We start from the raw sequence: 16,139 nt of genomic DNA on the forward strand, positions 1-16,139 counted from the left end.
AGGCTGCCAGCCTTTGCATGAAACACAGATGAGGCCCACTTTGTGAGACAACGTGTGACAACTCTCTCCCACGCCTCCCCTTGCTGCCCGCAAACCTCCCAGCTCCCCTCCTGCCCCCAGACCAAGAACGAAGGCCCAGTCACAACAGAATCTGGCCAGGGAGGTGTAGTCCTGCTGGTGGAGGAAAGGGAATATAGCCCTGATATAGCTGTGGGTCCCAGCCAACATGTGCCTGCAGGAGTCATGGGTTGTGTGTGGGAGTGGATGGTGAGGGCGCAGGGCATAGGAAGACTCAACGTGACGTTGGATAGGGAGGGTGTATAGATATGGAAGTACTCTCCGTTGACACAGCATCTAACATTCTGGCAAGGGACCCAAGAGATGGAGCTGGTCCCCTACCAAGTTGGCTAAACCAAGTCAAGATGTCCTCATCTGTCATGGCAGATGGTGGGGGAAAGGATCCAAAGGCTTGGAAAAATGGACAAGCTAGAGTGGTTACACTACGTAAAGCCAGAGAACCCGACAGCTGATACGTTCCGCAAGAAGGCCCCGGAACAACGTTGCATTCGCCGAAGCAAAAGAATGCACTAAGAGGGCATCAAGAAGCTCCATGGGAGCTCTGCTCTGAAGGTCAAGGCTGTTGGTGGAGATCCTGATGCAGAACTGAGCTCCCTGGTAGCAACGAGGATGATAGAGGCCAGGGAGTAGCACTTACCATTAGACACAAGGTGAGTCAGTGTAATTATCGTGATGAGCACCAAGGTGGGGCGTGGCAGTTAGAGGGATGTGACCCGCAGAGAGCGATGGAAGTGGTTAAATGAAGTTTGCATTCTGAGGGGAAAGACAGACAGGCAGCCAACGAGGGTATTGCACAATCTATACGGCCAAAATAAATCAAGGATGGATAATCGGGAGGCCAAGGGCAGCCCTCACAATGTAGTTAACAGTCCTTGTCCACTTTCTCACACTTGGAACAGACTGGAGGTGACGCTGGCTTTCCAGTTCTTCCTACAGCCATTTACTTGGCCATCTGGACTCTGCTCACATATTTGAGGATTTGTGGACATAGGTTGCTGCTGACATTGATATCTGAGGACCTGAAACATGATTATGCCTCCCATTAGGGGGTGAATATAAGGCCCAGATGATAAATAATGTCCTGGCTAAGGCCTGGTTCACCTTGGGTCCATTTGGGTCTACAGATCCACCCAGTAGTTATTTGCCCAGTCTCTGAAGATACCATCGGAATTGGTAAGTGGCAACTCCCCCTACACCCGCCACATAACACACATGTTGGTTCCTTGGCCTGTGGGGTTATGGTTATCATAGTAAGGAAGGCCAAGCGGAAGCCCCCTGGAATCTCCCTCCTCCCAGCCCCCCGCCAAGACAGTAAACCCCCCAAAAATGTTCATCTCGGGGGGGAAGTTGTGGAGAACCAGAAACACGTGAAGAATGCTGGGGTGGTGGCCCCATCCTATTTTAACATAATTCACCGGTTTGGCCCCTGCAAAATCCAGACAGATCCTGGAGGATTAATGTGAACTCGGCAAGCAGGAACCCCAGTTGCAGCTGTGAGGCTAGATGTGCTGTCTTTGCTAGAGCAGATTACGTGGCCTCGAGCACACGGAGTGGAGCCGTGGATCAAGAGAACGTACTCCTATCTGAAGGAGAACCAGAAGCAGTTGGTATTCACAGGAGATAAACCACCATATATATTTATGATCTTGACCCAGTGTTATCTTAGCCCTCCCACCCTTGGTCATAATGTGTTCTGAAGGGATCTGAGCTATCTGGCCATTGCACATACATCACATTTGTCTGTTACATCAATGACATCATCTTAGTCCAAACAGATAAGCAAGCAGTAAATATTGGAGGCTTTGGTCAAACACATGAACTCCTGAGGGTAGGAGATAAGCCCAGTAAAGATTTAGGGATCTACCACATCAGATCTGATTACCTGATGTCATAAGAAACTCTGGGGTGTGGCAAAGGCGGAGGGGAGTGGATTCACTGAAAAGAGGCCACATGGAACTTTCTGGGGAGATGGAAATACTCTATACTTTGGGGTGTGGATTACACTGGTGTGTGTGTGTGTGTGTGTGTGTGTGTGTGTATACATACATATATTTGTCAACACTTATCGAACCGCATGCTTAAGGTTTGGGATTTTGCTGGATGTAAATACTTCCATTAACAAGGAAGGAGAAACAAAGCCAAAAATTTAGTGCAGGATCTCCATGTTTGGAGGAATGTAAGACTAACATTTTAACACCTTTTCACTCCCCCCCACCCCAACGGATATACCTGTTTAAGGGAACGATCAACTAGGTTGTTTGGGTAGAAACCCCAAGGCTTGTGCTTCCCCGAAGGGAAGACTCTGAATGAGTCTCCAAGACTCATAAGGAGCTAAGGGACCCGCCGCCCTGTCCTGATCCTGGCGATATAGGAAGACCTTGATTTGTAGAGTGGTTGGCACAGAAACCAAAGGAAAAAAGCAGGTACTTCCGTGAGTCTGTGACCCAGGAAAAGTTCCATAAGGGCAATCACAGACTCTAGATTTAGGACGGCAAGGCTCACCAGGTGCAGACAGAAGCAGCGTTACATCTTCTGGCATTGAGATAGTGGTTGAAATCACAAACGTTGAAACCAAAGTGGGTTGTATTCCAATCCTAGTCTTGTTGCCCGGTAACTGGGGATTCTTGGCAAGTGAACTTCCCTGAGTCTCAATGTCTTGATCTGTAAACAGGAAACACTACAAGCTTCCTCACAGAATTGTTTCTATACAGAAACAGTAGATGGTAAACCCTGAGCATGGCGCTGGGCACTCCATGCACGGTTGTCTTTGTGACCGCTGTTTCTACGAAGAGGGCCCAATGGACACACCAGTTTGGGCGGTGGTTGGCCACACCAATTTGGGTGGCAGAAACCAGTGCTGTTGCACGGTACTGACACCATAGAGAGCACTTTGTAGAAAGTGGGAGACAGGAACTCAACAGGAGACAAATATAAAAATGCCACACAGACTTCTGGGAAGTGTCACCCCACACCACAGTCAATGTCAAAGATGGCAAAGAGTCTGCTTTAGTTTTGTCCAGGGCAAAGAGCTCATGGAAAGTTGAGATCAAATTCTACAGCACTCTTTCTGTCCTTTCTTGCATCTGTTTCACTTGCTCAGAATGATCTTCATCATGAAGAGGGAAGAATAGAACATGTAGGGGACTCATGACCTCTATAGTCAGAACAGGCTAAAAATATGAGTCGTCCTCAGGGGAATAGGGTTAACTCTGGGGATGATTGATTCTCTAACGCTTCAGTTATGCAGAACCCTGCTATCTAGCAACTTCTTGCATCTGGAATGTTTGAGAAAATTTAGAAGTAAGTTCAAAAAAGAGCTCAGGAGTTAAAAGAGAAGTATCAAAGTTGACTCACAAGATGCAGGAGGGAATATGTTTTTCTCTGGCCACCCGGCCAAGCTCACCTGTTCATGCTTTACCCCAAGCTGTGTGATCTGCTTCCTCATCCCCACCGCATGGGGACCTCACAGAGGCAAACACAGCAGTCTCGGTGAGGGGTGTGAATAGCAGAAAGCAAAGGAGGCAAGAGAGAATCAGCAGAGAGCAGACATCAGAGATCAAAGGACGGCAGCCTGGAGCCATTCTGTGGGGAGGCAACAGGCAGGTCCCTGATGGAGGCATCAGGAGACCCTTTCTAGGCCTACAGCCCTGAAATGTTCACCGTCCAGCTGACAACTCAGCCTTGGTCCTGGGAAACTGATGCAGATGAGTTTTGGCCGGCCACCTCCACTGGTTTCAAATAGACCCAGCAAGGTCTGCGCTCATACAGATAAATTTCACATTGTTGCAACAAACAGAACAAGAATGCATACAAAGTTCCAATGAGAAATTTTTGTCCCAAAGCAGGGCCCCCAGGTTGATGAACATTGTAGCTAAAGGCGAGAGAGAGAGAGAGAGAGAGAGAGAGAGAGAGAGAGATGCCCATTCTAGATACTTCCAGCGGGGTCTTACAATTGGATGTCATCACCACTGTGGTAGCCTGAATAACAGCCCCCAAAGATATCCAGGCCCTAATCCCTGAAACCTGTGTTCGTTACTTTTTATGGCAAAAGGGGCTTTGCCGATGTGATTGGGTTAAGGGCCTTGAGATGGGGAGATTATCCTGGATTACCTGGGTGGACCCTAGATGTAATCAAAAGGTCCTTATGAAACACTTATAAGGGACATGTCAATCTTAGAGAGAGATTCAGCCCCAGAAGAGGAAATGGCGATGTGCCGACAGGAGCGGTGAGAGGGAGGCGGGTCAGAAAAGGCCAGGCTGCTGACTTTGAACATGCAGCAAGGAGCCAAGAGCCAAGGAATATAGGTGGCTGCGAGAAGCTGGGGGAAAAAAAGAAAACAAAAACAAAAAACAAAAAACAAAACAAAGACAAGACAAGATGGTCTCCTGGATCCCCCTGAAGGAACAACTCTGCATACACCTGACCTTTAGCCCAGTGAGACTGACACGGGACTTGGGACTTCAGAACTGAAAGGCAACCTGTGTTGCTACATTGCTAGGACACAAATACCACTACCTACTACTTCTTTCCAGAGAAAGATCATGAGAGGGGTGCAAACACCTCCCCTTCGAACCACACACCCAGTTGTAAACCCGATTCTCTGTCTGCTTCCCAAAATGTTGGCAGGGGCAAGGGGAGTCCAGTGCTGGTCAGATACGTGAAAATCGAACTCACGGTACATGCAGACACCGATCCCATACAAGAAGCAGAGGGATACACCCAGTGTAGCAAGATCTAGAAGATGTAGACGTCAGTTTTCAAAATCATCAATGGCCTCCAGATCTCTCAGTGGCCCGAGTTCTCTACTTCCTGTCTTACGTTTTTCTGCTTTTTCCTTTAACAGGTTGATTGAGATAGAATTTGCATACCATGTAATTCACCTTATTAAAGTGGGCTGTAATAGTTTGTAGTGTTGACAAAATCGTGTCACCACGATCACTGTCGAATTCCAGAACATTCTCATCACCTTAAGAAGGAAGCTTGTATCTAGGAGCAGTTACTTTCCATCCCTACTCACCCTCCCTCAATGCCCAGACCTGGGCAACCACTAACCTACTTTCAGTTCCTACAGACGTCCCTGTTCTAGGCATTTCATGTACATGGAATCATACAACAGGTGGCCTTGTGTCTGGCTTCCTTCACTGAACATGATGCTTTCAACGTTCATCCATGTTTATCGGTATCGGGACCTCATTTCTTTTTTTACGGCCGAGTAATAGTCCCGTCTCTGGATATACCATGTTTTATTGATTCATTCTTCAATTGATGGGCATTTGTACTTTTTCTCCTTTTTTGGTGATTATGAATACATGATCGTATGTATGCCACATACATGTTTTTGTGTGGACTCACATTTTCAGTTCTCTTGGGTACATACCTTAAGGATGGAATTCCTGGGTCACATGGTAATTTTGTGTTTCATTTTTTGAGGAGCTGTCAAACTGTTTTACAAAGTTGCCACACCATTTTACATTCCCACCAGCAGCACACAAGGCCTCCAGTGCCTCCAGATCCTCGCCAATACTTGGGATTGTCCGTCGTTTTGATTATAGCTATCCTCACGGTTGTGATGTGGTGGGCTCATTGTGGTTTTGGCTTGCATTTCCCTAATGACCAAAGATGTTGAACATCCTTTCGTGTGCTTAGTGGTCATTTGTGTGTCTTCTTTGAAGAAATATCTGCTCAGATCTCTTTGCCCATTTTTTAAAGTTTATTTATTTTGAGAGAGAGCACAGCAGGGGATGGGCAGACAGAGAGGGAGAGAGAGAGACAGAGAGAGAGAGAGAGAGAGAGAGAGAATGCTAAGCCTGACATGGGGCTCAAACTCATGAACTGTGAGATCATGAACTGTGCTGAAACCAAGAATCGGTCACTTAACTGAGCCACCCAGGTGACCCTTTTTTGCTTATTTTTAAAATCGGGTTGTTTGTTGTTGAGTTGTATGAGTTCTTTATATGTTCTGGACGTAAGTTCCTTATCAGGTACGTAATTTGCAAATATTTCCTCCAAATCTAAGGATTTTTTTTTTCTTTCTTAGTAGCGTCCTTAGAAGCACAAAAGTTTTGGGGCACCTGGGTGGCTCAGTTGGGTAAACATCCACCTGTGGCTCGGGTCATGATCCCGTGGTTTGTGAGTTCGAGCCCCAAATTAGGCTCTCTGCTGACAGCTCAGAGCCTGGATGGAGCCTGCTTTGGATTCTGTGTCTCCCTGTCTCTCTACCCCCCCCCCCCCAAATAAACAAGCATTAAAAAAAGAACCCCAAAAGTTTTCCATTTTGATGAAGTACAATTTGTCTATTTTATTGTTATTGCCTGTGCTTTAGGTGTCATAATTAAGAAGCCATTGCTTAACTTAAGGTCATGAAGATTTACTCATGTTTCCTTCTAAGACTTTTAGAGTTTTAGCTCATCTGTTTTGGCCTGTGATCCATTTTAAGTTAATTTTTTATGGATGGTGTAAGGTAGGGGCCCAACTTCATTTGCTTGCACCCGAGACACAGTTTTTTCAGCACTGTTTGCTGAAGACTAGTCTGTTTTCCCCATTGAATGATCTTGGCAGCCTTCCATGTTTGAACTCTCAATTCTGTCCCATTGGTCTGGCTCTCCCTATGCTGGTACCACACTGTCTTGATAACTGTGAGTTTGTAGTAAGTTTTGAAATCAGGAAGTTCGAGTCCTCCAACTTTATTCTTCCTTTTTCAAGATTGTTTTGGCTATTCTGGGTTCCTTGCATTTACATATAAATTTTGGAATTAGTTTGTCAATTTGGGGGCAAAAAAGGCGGTTGGAACTTTGATCAAGATTTCATTGGGGCGCCTGGGTGGCTCAGTCGGTGAAGCGTCCGACTTCGGCTCAGGTCGTGATCTCATGGTTCGTGAGTTCAGGCCCCGCGTCGGGATCTGTGCTGACAGCTCAGAGCCTAGAGTCTCCTTCAGATTCTGTGTCTCCCTCTGTCTGCCTCTCCCCGCGTGTACTCTCTCTCTCTCTCTCTAAGATAAATAAATATTAAAAAAAAAAAAAGATTTCATTTAACCCATAGATCATTTGAGACAGTATTGTCATTTTATTTTATTTAAAAAAAATTTTTTTTTCAACGTTTATTTATTTTTTTGGGACAGAGAGAGACAGAGCATGAACGGGGGAGGGGCAGAGAGAGAGGGAGACACAGAATCGGAAACACGCTCCAGGCTCTGAGCCATCAGCCCAGAGCCTGACGCGGGGCTCGAACTCCCGGACCGCGAGATCGTGACCTGGCTGAAGTCGGACGCTTAACCGACTGCGCCACTCAGGCGCCCCAGTATTGTCATTTTAACAATGTTATCTTACAATCCATGAACAAAGATGTCTTTCCATTCATTTGCATGGTCTTTAAATCATTTAATTTTCTTTAATCACATTGTATAGCTTTCAGTGTAAATCTGGTACTACTTTGGTTAAGTTTATTTCGAAGCATTTTTTCTTTTTAATACTATTATAAGTAGAATTGTCTTCTTAATTCATTTTTGGATTGTTCATTGCTAGTATAGAAATACAATTAATTTTGTATATGGATCTCGTATTCGGCAACCTTACTGATTTATTTCTTTTAATAGTCTTTTAATGTATTTCTTCGAATTTTCTATACATGAAAGCACATCATCTGCAAATAAATGTAGTTTTATGTCTTTCTTTGCAATCAGGATGCCTTTTATTTATTGTTCTTGGCTAATTTTCCTGAATGAAGCCTCTACTACAATGTTGAATATGAATTGCAAGAACAAATATCTTCGTCTTATAGCTGATCTTAGGAGGAAAACGGTCTTTTACCATTTTGTTAGCTGTGGGCTTTTTATAGATGCCCTTTATCAGGTTGAGGATGTTCCCTCTTATTCCCAGATTTTGAGTGTTCTCCAGTGAACTTCCTTAAAAAGAAAAATGACGCTCAGTCCAGAGTTGTGTGAACTTCTGATTTTGTCAAATATCCTGTACACTCCAGGAGGTATAGTTGTATTTGACGCTCACAATGACAACGCCGAGACAAAAAGATACATCATCGTTTTCTCCCATGTTTTACGAGGCACGGCACTATATGAAATACTCTGAAATATTTCTGTCCCAAATGGCTTCAGTGCAAAGCATAACTGCTCAAAAGGCCAACTCCTCTGCCTGACCCACTCCCCAAGCTGAGCCCCGATTCCTCTGCCTGACTGAGCCTCTAGGGGCCTCTCTCCCTGCTTACTCTCAGTTGTCAGTTAAAAGCAACATATTCATTCTATAATCTTTCTGTGCAAACACTGAAATCTCAAGTCTCCGCCTGTATTTTTTTTTCCCCCAAAAGCTGCAGGGCTGAACCCACTCTGTGTCCCCACAGGGGTGGCTGGGTGCCTGCCGGACTACAGGGAAGTAGGACTCTGTCCTCAGGCCACTCCTGAAGGTGTGGTCTAGCACCTTCTGTCTGCCGTCTCTTTTCTGGGCCCCTGTGCCTTCTGGGCCACGTCACCCTCTTTCTCAGCATCCTCTTGGCCGGAGTGTGGCTGCCTCGGCCGTGGCCAACGGCAGGGGCCCCCAATTCACTCCGCAGTCCCCCCAGACATCAGGCCAGAAACTCTGAACACGCTTCCCTGAGTTTCCAGTATCCTGAGTCTTCGGATGACTGATCTCTCCAGAAGCCTGAACAATTCAGTTATCTCCAGCCCCCGGGCTTGGATTTGTGCATGAAGCAACCAGCTTCTCCTCAGAAGCCTCTGGGATCCTCTGACTGAAGTAGGTGCGTCCCTCCTAAATCAACACCCCCCCCCCCCACCTTCCCCCAGAGCTCTTGGAGCACAAGGGACCAACTCCCTGGAGTCAAGTGACGATTCTTTGCTCAACATAATCTCTTTAGTGTAGACTTTTGCTCCTGAACAGGCTCCTACAAGTAGGACAGGCAAAGATCTCATTGTATTTCGAGTCTCCATGGAGGCCATTTTCTATAGTTTTCTCTGAGTGCCAAAACACCCCTCTTCTGGTTGGAACCCCAAGTCTCCTTTGAGTAACAACTAATCTCTTCTCTGAGCGTGTGACTCAGACTAGTCAGCATAATTTCAATCTCTGGTGACAGTGATTGCTTCAGGGACTGGCTCATATCCCGAGTCTGTCCTATCAGAATAAATCAGGTACTTATTCAGAAGCTAACAGGATGAGACGTGTTCTTTTCTCCACAGCCTCTACCTGGAAGGACCTTGGGCCCTGGAGCTGTGGGCCACCCCCTTGATCTACGCACCACCTGCAGTCTGAGAATAAAGTCCACGTGAAGGAAGGAGAACAGAGCTGAAGATAAAGATATTGTATGACATTTTATGGGTTCCTGGATCATGCCATGACATCTCTGCTCCCAGTTCCCAATATACAGCTCTTAAAACCCTTGTATCCTCCTGACAGATACGGGTGCTGGGAGCATCTGTTTTTCTAATATTTGGTCTTTGATCATAGTTCCTGACCCAGAGGTCCTAAGTCCCTTAGAATTTCCTGAGTGACAGCAGAAACTTTTGCTCTAATGAGAGAACTCTTGGTGGGCTCCAGATATCTTCACAATGGGAACTGATCACTGGAAAGACTAAGCTGTGTTTAGATGCCTGGAATGCTCAGCCTCACTCACCAGTTGGCCTCCAGGGAGAGGAGAGGGGCTGGAGATTGATCATGCCTCCATAAGAGTCCCTAAGCTATGGGCTTCAGAGAGTTCCCACGTTGGTGAACACATACACATGCTGGGAAGGTGCCACACTCCAACTCCATGGGGACATAAAGCGCCCAGACTTGGGAACTGCAGATCTTGCCCTGTGTCCCTCTTTATCTGGCTCCAGCTAAAGATGAAAGGCTGTTCACCTATAGCCTTTATTCTACCCTTTCTAAGAAACAGGTGAATGTGTTTTTCCTAAGTTCTGAGGTGTTACAGCAAATTACCAAACCCGAGGAAGAGGTTGTGAGAACCCCGACTTAGAGCCAGTCAAAAGTCCAGGTGACAGACAGCCTGGGACTTGTGACTGGCGTCTGAAGTGGTGGGACTGAGTCCTTACCCTGTGGGGTCTGCGCTGACTCTGGGGAGGTAGTGACAGAACTGAACTGCAGGACAACCAGTCTGCAGAGTTGGAGAATTGTTCAGTGGGGGAAGAAGCCCTACACGTTCGGTGTCAGAAGTGTTGTGAGTAGAGAAACAGAGGGTTCCCTTCGCTTCCTCAAATGGTTGTGATCATAACCTGCAACCCTGAATCGAACCCATCCTTTAAGTCTGTCCTTAGAGAGACCTCTTCGAGGTCTTCTTGACCCCAAGCCCCACAGCCTTCTTTAAGTGTAGGAACCACGGCCTGTCTCTCTTGGATCTGCACCCCCACCCCACCCCCAGGAGGTCCCTAGAATTAGTTTTGAGGCGCTGCGGGCTTTGCGAAATCAGGAATCATACCATTTCGTACAGGATGGTTACCACGCGAAGGGACTGGGGACGGGCAATGAGCGGGACTTCTGAATTGTATTCACGTATTATTATCTGAGTCTTTAATAATATGACTATTTTTTTTTTAATTTTTTTTCAACGTTTATTTATTTTTGGGACAGAGAGAGACAGAGCATGAACGGGGGAGGGGCAGAGAGAGAGGGAGACACAGAATCGGAAACAGGCTCCAGGCTCCGAGCCGTCAGCCCAGAGCCCGACGCGGGGCTCGAACTCACGGACCGCGAGATCGTGACCTGGCTGAAGTCGGACGCTTAACCGACTGCGCCACCCAGGCGCCCCATTGTTTTAAAACGTTTATCTTGCCAAGAAAGCCGGCAATGTGAATAATTGAAGAGGGGTGGTGAGCTGGCCAACACTTCTGCACGGCTTTCCTCCTCCCCTCGAACCCGCCATCTTCTGTGGGAACCCCACGCTCGCTGCTTCCAGGAGAAGACCAAAGCACCGAACCAGGGCCTTGACCTCGTGTGGGAAGAACTGAGCAGTGAGACGCAGGCACAGACAAACTGCCTCATGAACACTTTATCCCCCAGAAAATCCCCCGCCCCAGCATCCCGGGTGCTGCCCAGACTCTTCAAATACAAGGGCAAATAAAATAAATAAGAGTAAATATTGTCCTTCTAAGCAATAGAATGCCTAGCAACCAAGAACAAAGGAGGGTTGAAAGGAGAGGGTTGACTTTCTCAGGTTCCTTGTGTGTAAACGGCAATAAAAGTCTTTTCTGTGCGAATAATGCATTTTTGAGTGTTAAATTACAGAAGGTATACAGGACACCAAGGCCAACAACGGCCACCAGTTGATGTGTGTAGGCCCCACCCTAGAGGAGAGGTCAGGGGTTACCTTGGCCTGCCTGGCATTGGTGAGGGGAGGTCTCCCCAGTAGCTTGGGGACTGGGAGGTTGGGACCAGGGCTCTTAAATGACAGTGGCCCAACACAACCCCACATATGATTCAAAAGAAAATGCGAAATCACAGAATAAATGTAAGAGCTCTGATGCTTCTCTCTCATGACCGTTTCAACGCTTTGTTGGAAATAATGAGGAGAAAGCACGTGACCTTGTTCTTATTAAATTTCTTTGATACGAAACTGTTCTAACACGCTCCCTGGCTGACTCAAGGGGGTCATTTTCATCTGGTCTTTGTTCTCTTGTTTTAATGCCCCTTCTCCATCAGTGCCCTAGGCCTGTGTTTAGATTGACTTTTGGAAATCTAGGATTATCTAGGATAGATTGAAAGCAGGGGAGAGGCCAGAAAAAAAAAGAAAAAAAAAACAACCCAGCAGTGGTATCTTTATAAGATCCGTGAGAAATCTTGCGGGCCATTAGCTTTGCCCACACGGGACCCCCAGTTGGATGGGACAGGATGAAACTGCCCCTCCGAGGAAACAGGCTTTTCTCTAGCGTCTGACGTCCCTGGAGAGCTTCTAAAGATTTAAGGTGGACGGTGGATAAAGGGTTGTTGTCATTGTCTGTCACCATGGCAACTCCAGCCAGGACTTGGCATTGCTAGGATTTTTCCAGCAGATTTTGAAGACTCCTAGCCCTGGGTCAGCATGAACGGGAATGTGGATTCACAGGTATACAGCTGCTCCCTGGCACGGATCCCTGCCTCCCCAAAGAAGAAGGAAAGGGGATCCTCAGAGCCAAAGCCAGTAACAAATGTGAGGGAACGGGAGAGGGGGCCACTGACAACTCACTTGACTCAATAGGCTTCCCTGCCATGGCGGCCGCGGGACGCATCTCACTCCCGAGAACTGATGGGTCTAAGAACAAGAGTGAAAAGCATTCATACTTTATGACCTGCAACCCCACCTCCAGAAATTCCTTCTAAGAAAAAGCCAAAGTGTGCACAAAGATTTATTTTGTTGGAGGGTGTCCCCGCAGCATTATTTATAGCAATAAAAAGGGCAGGGAGGATTACCTTAAAGTTCAACAATACAGGATGGGTTTAATAAAGTATAGCTCGGCCCTAGAGGGGAATACGAAGCATCCATTCAAAACATGTTGTGGAAAAATAGCCAAAGATATAGGAACTTTACGGATGGCCACAAAACACTAAGTGGGGGGGAAAAAAAAGAGGTTGTAACATTGGTATGTTGTCCATCTCATGTTTAAAGAAAAGAAAAAAAGGGCGCCTGGGTGGCTCAGTTGGTTGAGCGTCCGCCTCTTGGCTTCAGCTCAGGTCATGATCTCATGATTTGTAAGTTTCTCTCTCTCTCTCTCTCTCTCTTCCTGTGCATACTCTCTTTCTCTCAAAAATAAATAAATAAACTTAAAAAAAAGAAAAGAAAAAGAAGGAAGGGAGAGAATGAGAATTCTACACATTAAAATGTTTTTTAGAATACATACATATATAGTTTTCTCAACGAGGGATTGGATTTTTGCCTTTTTTCCCCAAATTTCTTACAATGAGCTTCCGTCGATTTATGGAAAACAGAATTTCCGGAAACAGAACTCCAAGCAAGGAAACAGCAAGTGCAAAGGCACTGGGGCGGCTTGTTCCTGGCACAAACCAGATTTAGGCAGTGTTTCTCACCATTAAAAAAAAAATTATTATAAATTTCATCAGAAGAATGGTAAATATAACAGAGAGGCAGAGGAAAGGGAGGAAGAATGGCATGGGGGTGGAGAGGACGAGAAAGCAATGGTCTCGAAAGAGACAAAGAGAAGGGAAGAGAAAGAAGGACAGCTGATTGGGACTGGTGGGACGTGAAACCACTGTTTCAAGGTTCACTAGGGATAAACACGATTCTTGTACGAGAGAGGAAAAGGAAACAAAGACTTAGAGGGTCTAAGTAATTATCGACGAAGTTGCTGGCCTACACACGTTGACTGAACAACTTCGGGTCCGAAATGTCTTCGGAGAGCGTGTGACTCCCTTCCTTGGTAAGACGAACTTAATAATGAACCCTGGCTTTTGAGGTTGTGAAGGATTATAAATAATTCATAATACGGTAGAAAGAAATTGGCGTAGTTGTACCGAAGGACCATGAATCAGTCCGAGCCCGGCCTCGAGTTTCCCAGAATTTGATCAGCTCACAGGGGCCCGGCTCGAGGCTTCCTCTTGCTCGTTACAAACATGACGACAAAGTTGAGCCACAGGAAGTTTTCACGACAGTCAGGGAGTGGGCTCTGTGCTCAGCTTACAGAGGAAGACGTCCAGGTCCTGACGACAAGGACTGGCTGGCGAGGGGTGAACCTTAAAGGCACACGTGTCTTGGGGGAAAGTTGGCCAGCGTGGTCTGTCAGCAGGGGCGGTGGGGACCTCCTGCCTGTAACCTCTGTCCCCAGTTCTGCGCTATTGCTGGGCTTCGTGGGTGGGGATGCAGGAGTGGGCCATTACCAGGGCCGGGGGGAGTCTCCCAGACCCTTCCCGCAGCCCCTGTTGCCCACTCCCAGCACAGCCAATGGCGGGGGGGGGGGGGGGCGCGCAGGCATCGAGAACACGGCACCCAGCATCCATCACACCTTAGGCGACAGGACGCACTCGGTTAATTCTCAATTGGCCAGGGCTGCTTGTGTTTTCAGAAATCTCCACCCGTCTTCCTCTCTCTGACCTCAGGTCACCTGTGCTGCCTGCTTTCCAGCATTTCCCCAGGTCACAGCTGGGGAGAACTTTGAAACAGGCACGAGGACGGGCCTTTCCGGTCACTGGTACCCTAAGTACCCATCCCACGCCTGCCCCGTCCCGGTGGTCGTGGAGCAACCACTGGCTGAGTGCCCGCTCTGCCCCAGAGCTCATTCTAGGCACTGGGGACAGAGCTGTGAACAAAACGGTTTACCTCCCAGGTAATATACAAGAAAAATAAGTAAAATATAGCAAAATGCACGGTGTGCCAGATAGGCTAGGGCTACGGGGGACGAAAGTAGCAGATAGGAACAGGAAATGTGAGACACCGCTATTTAGCTGTGTGGCTGGGGAACATGCCCCCAAGATGGGATTTGTGTAAAGAAGTGAAGGAGGGGAGGGAGGGAGCCAGGCACGATTCTGAGCAAGGCGACAGCAACTGCAAAGGCCCTGGGGTGCTTTGTTCCTGGCATGCCTTAGGCAGTGTTTCTCAACATTTTTGTTTGTTTGTTTGTTTGAATTTTCACCCACCTAGGGAGCCATTTTAGACTTTTTAAAAATTGCTCCCCTAGTGAAATTTTAAAACCACAGCTATATTAGTGTTCTGTTTACATGCTGGGTGTATATATACACTTTTGTAAATCAAAACAGTGACATCTTTTTTGCTCTCAAGAACCAATTTTTGTGCCTTTGGGGGCGGTATCATCCCCACAGAGGGCGCGGGTGCTGCAAGGAAGCCAGTGGGTCTGGAGCAGAGGGAGGGAGAACATTCGAGAGGTGAGGGGCAAAGCCAGCTCAGGTGGGGCCTTGTCGGGAGACAGGGAGTCATTGGTGAGTTTTAACTGATGAGGTACATGGTCTGACTTAGGTTCTGTTAGGATTTCTCTGGCCGTGGTGGGGACATATTGTGGGAACGCATGACAACTGCCATGTGTTAATAAAAGCTACGGTAGCGGGGGAAAGGGACCTCTCTTTCTCCTTTTTCCTTCCCTCCCTCCCTCCCTTCTTCTCCCATTCCTTCTGTAAATATTCGCTGAGCACCAGTTCTGGGCAGGGAATGAAGACATCTGTCAGTGGGAATAAGGGTGGATGCAGGTCGTTGCTGGAGCACAGAGAAAGGAGAACCCGCTCCGTGGGAAATGGAGGCTGGAGACGGGTTCCTAGGGAACAAGGCATCTGAAGCCAAGTCCTGAAGGAGGCTTACGGCTTGTCCCGGAGAAGGACTCCAGGGAGAGAGGGCAGCAAGGCTGAATCCAGAGACGAGGTCAGGGGCAAAGGCGGGAAGTTCCAGGAGTTGTGCTTTGGCAGAGGGGGCACAGGGGGCAGGAAGGTGGCAGAGAAGCTTGACTGGATGCCAGGTGGGGGAAGATCTTGGGGGACCTTACTCCCCACATTCAAGATCTTGGACTTAGTCCCATAGCTGGGGATCATGGAAGGGTCTCGAGCCACACCGTCACATGAGCACTTCAGAGCACTTGCACGGGCAACCCCATGTAGAAAGTGGATCTGGGGGGAGTCCAGATGGGGGCAAGTGGAGACCAGGAGGCACTAAAGAGTTCAGGCGAGAGATGCAAAGGGCCTGGGGTAGGACCCTCAGAGTTCCTATGCCCTATTCTCTCCATCACTGTCATTATTCATCTGACTCTCAGGCCACAGGTTGGAGTTGGCGACTGCCCAGTATCTGGAAAACCCAAATCTGTTCCAATATGGATATAACTGGATAGACAGTTGACACAGACCATCACTGTCTGCCACTCTTCTCCTTTCTACTGTGGACACTGTGTCCAAAATTCCCCTGTAGAGTTTGAATAATGATAGAGCCAGCGAGAGGGAGGTCACAGACAGGACCCTCCCAGGGGCCTGGGCAGGCGGGTCAGGCCCATTTCCCAGCGGATCCTTATGAAGGGTCCCTTGGCACAGGCATGCTTCTCTCTGAGAATGCAATGTTCTATGTAGCCCTGTAACCTCCAGGGCAGGCAGTTCAGGAGCCCAGCCTGAACGCCTCCCAGTCTGTCTGCCTCTCCGCTCTC

The sequence above is a fragment of the Prionailurus viverrinus genome, chromosome D2 (genome assembly GCF_022837055.1).
Source record: "Prionailurus viverrinus isolate Anna chromosome D2, UM_Priviv_1.0, whole genome shotgun sequence".
Classification (NCBI taxonomy): domain Eukaryota; kingdom Metazoa; phylum Chordata; class Mammalia; order Carnivora; family Felidae; genus Prionailurus; species Prionailurus viverrinus.